This window comes from Hevea brasiliensis, chromosome 17 (genome assembly GCF_030052815.1).
Source record: "Hevea brasiliensis isolate MT/VB/25A 57/8 chromosome 17, ASM3005281v1, whole genome shotgun sequence".
Lineage (NCBI taxonomy): Eukaryota > Viridiplantae > Streptophyta > Magnoliopsida > Malpighiales > Euphorbiaceae > Hevea > Hevea brasiliensis.
In genome coordinates, this window is record NC_079509.1 from 12,345,144 (window position 1) to 12,348,532 (window position 3,389).

The 3,389-nt window shown below is 35.4% G+C and overlaps 1 non-coding gene across 1 annotated transcript; it reads left to right on the top strand.

Annotated features, from left to right (window-relative positions):
• The first annotated feature begins 1,218 nt into the window (after positions 1 to 1,218).
• LOC131175690 (small nucleolar RNA R71) lies at positions 1,219 to 1,325 on the top strand. The gene has a single exon (XR_009145882.1). It is a non-coding gene; the product is annotated as a small nucleolar RNA R71 (small nucleolar RNA).
• The last annotated feature ends 2,064 nt before the right edge of the window (positions 1,326 to 3,389 follow it).

Consider the following 3,389-nt stretch of genomic DNA (forward strand, 5'->3'; position numbering starts at 1 on the left):
CTGCATTGCTCTCCCAAATTGATGGTGTCATAATCTTCTAGACTTCTCTTGTTGGAAAGAATCTCCTTCAAAAACTTGGCATAACTTGGCATTTGGGATAGTGCCTCAGTGAATGGCACATTGATATACAATTTCTTTAGCACTTCAAGGAACTTGCCAAATTGTTTGTCTAGCTTGTGCTTAATGAATCTTTGAGGGTAGGGAAGGGTGGGTTTGTAAGGTTCAGGTGGGATGTATGGTTTCTCTCCCTCATCTTGCTCACTTTTGCTTTCTTCTTCTTTTTCATTTTTCTTGCTCTCAACTGAATTTTCTTCTTTTGTGCTCTCTTTTTCTTCTCTCTTGTTTTCACTCTCTTGACCAACTTTTTTACCACTTCTCAAGGTTACAAACTTACATTGTTCATGAGGGTTTTGTGGTTGGCTAGGTAGTTTCCCATAGGAATTGCTTCCTGATGAGCTTGCTTGTTGCGCCAATTGAGTCTCCAACATGCGGTTGTGGACTTGTAATTGATCCATGGTTTGTCTCATGTGTTGCATTTCTTCCTCCAATTTGTTATTCATCTTGCTTTGTTCAGCAAAAAATTTCTCCATCATGCTCTCCAAGGTTGGCTTCGGTTCATGAGGTGGAAGGGATTGTTGTGCTCTTGCTTGATATCCAGGAGGTGGCTGCCTTGTGGGCTGAAATTGAGGCCTATTTTGCTGCATAAACTGCTGGTTATGAGCATAATTTGAGCTTTGGCCTTGTTGAGAAAAAGTTGCTTGTGGTTTCCATGTTGAGTTGTTCACATTAGAATAAGCATTTCCCATAGGTTTCTGTTGATAACCTCCTGCATAAGCAGCTTGTTCTTGCAAATAATCATCACCATAAGAAGAATAATCAACTCCACAACTTTGAGTTCCATCTGTGAAGGCAACTTGTTGCACAGTTGTAGGAGTTGAGTTTGTTGCCTTTGTGCAGAAATCACTAAGAAGCTGAGTCAACTGATCAAATCTTGCATTCATGTAGCTAACTGAGTCAAGTTCATAAATCCCAGCCTTCTTTGGCTCAAGTGCTCTAGGATTTCCCCATAAATGGGTATTATGAGCAATCTTCTCTAATAGATCATAGCATTCTTCACTTGTCATTCTCATGAAATCTCCTCCTGCTTGTGAATCAATTGTGTTTCTTATGGCTGGAGTAACTCTGGTGTAGAAATTCTGAACAATCATCCATTTGGGTATTTCATGATGAGGACATTGCCTTTCAAGCTCCTTAAATCTCATCCAGGATTCATACAAAGTTTCATCATCTCTTGGTTTAAAAGCTACCATCAAATTCCTCAAATGAGTGGTTTTCCCAGGTGGGAAAAATTGAGACAGAAAAGCTTGAGATAGCTGCTCCCAAGTAGCTATAATAGCTTGTGGAAGTGAGTCATACCACTCCAATGCTGAATCCCGAAGAGAGAATGGAAATAAAGTGAGCCGAATAACTTCATCAGAAACTCCAGGTTGTCTTTGTGTACCACATATCATCAAAAATTTCTTCAAATGAGAATGAGGATTTTCAAGTGGGCTACCTCCAAATTGTGAATTCTGAACCATTTGAATAAGACCAGTTTTTAATTCAAATTGATTAGCTCCAATAATAGGTCTGTTATCTCTCACATCAGTACATCTAGGAAAAGCATAGTCTAACATGGATCTTCTTTGAGGATCATTTTGATTAACCACAGCATTTTGCCCGTTTTGCTCATCTCCTCCATTGTTTCCACCAATAGCTCTATTTTGATTCTCCATATTTTCGATTGTCTCCTCTTGCTCAAATATTTGTTGTTCTTCTTTTTCTGCTTCTTTTCTTCTCTTGTATTCCTTTTTGTTAGCTCGACAGAATTTTTCAATTTCAGGATTGAACAACAATTCAGTGTCACTTGTGCTTTTCGATCGTCTCATAAACAAGAAAAGTACCTGAAAAACACAAGGAACAATAGTGAAAATAAAAGAAAATAAAAATTCTAATTAGCTTAAAACAATTAAAATCCAACTTAAAACAAACAATTCCCCGGCAACGGCGCCAAAAACTTGATACGGTGTGTCCGCAAGTGCACGGGTCACAGTAGTATAGTTTTAAAAAAATTATGATATCGATCCCTCAGGGAATTGTGCTTGAATTGGAAATAAAAGTATAAGCAAATTAGAATGACAAAAATTAAAAGATATTAAAAATAAAATCTAAAAATTAAAATTAAGACAAAAATTAAAGATGTAAAATGAAATTTGGAATTAAAATTGGTATTTGAGGAATTAAAACTAGATCAATCAATTAACTAAAATTAATTAAACTAGATTACCCAAAAATTAATTTGAAATATCTATTTATGAAATTGAGAGGAATTAAATCTAAATTCAATAAAAATAAAAATAAAGTGATTATAGAAATTGGATTTAAATTGGATTTAAATTTAAATTGCTATTTATGGGGTTTGGAGGATTTATATCTAATTTCAATGAAAAATAAATTGATTCTAGAGATTGGATTTTCAATATTGTTTGCATGTGATTTTTCCCTAATTTAGCCAAACACATGATAATTGCAATTTTGAGGGAAATCAATTCTTAAATTTTTGAAAGCTTTTTCAAGCATCTCAAAATTGGTTTTCATTAAATCAAACCCTGTTTTCACGGTATTTCAAATCTAACAAAAACCCAATTAATGCTCTAATTGATTTTTGGAAAGTTCCCCTTAATCTTCTTAGCTTATTTCTAACACCAAGAAAATAAAGTTTATTGCAAGATTATCTATCCCCAATATTCACTTTTCAGTCCATCTATTAAGGATTAAAACTTAACTTAATGAGGGCCCATTCATCAAGCAAGGAAATAAGCACACAAGCAATAAATCAAAATATAACAATCTTCATTTAAATGGCTAAATCAGTTCAAAACCACAAAACAAATCAATATTTACAAACCCATCTCTAGAATCTCAATCAACTACTCACAAATCATTGTTTAAAAATAAACCCAAATGAAGAAATGAAGAAATAATGGAAATGTAAGCTAAAAGGGGTAGAAAAACCAGTGATTTGCGTGAGGATCTCTGCGAGAAAAGTGCGAGAAACGTGATCCTTCTTTCTTTGGAAGAAGATCTGAAGATGCTCCTCCTTTTCCCTCTTTCTATCTTTCTAAAAATGACTCCCTTGCTCTCTATGGAAAGAAAGTGATAAAGGGCACTTTATATAGGCAAGGGACTGTTCTAGAATGGGTAAAGGGAAGGATCGAGAAAGTGAGGTAAAAAGGTGGAGTAGCGGAAATGCCACGTCAACAATTTTCGATAAAAGCGACATAAGCGAGTCGGTTGTGTCGCGGGTTGTGTCGCTCTCGGCGTGAATATCGGCGATCGACACAACTGCG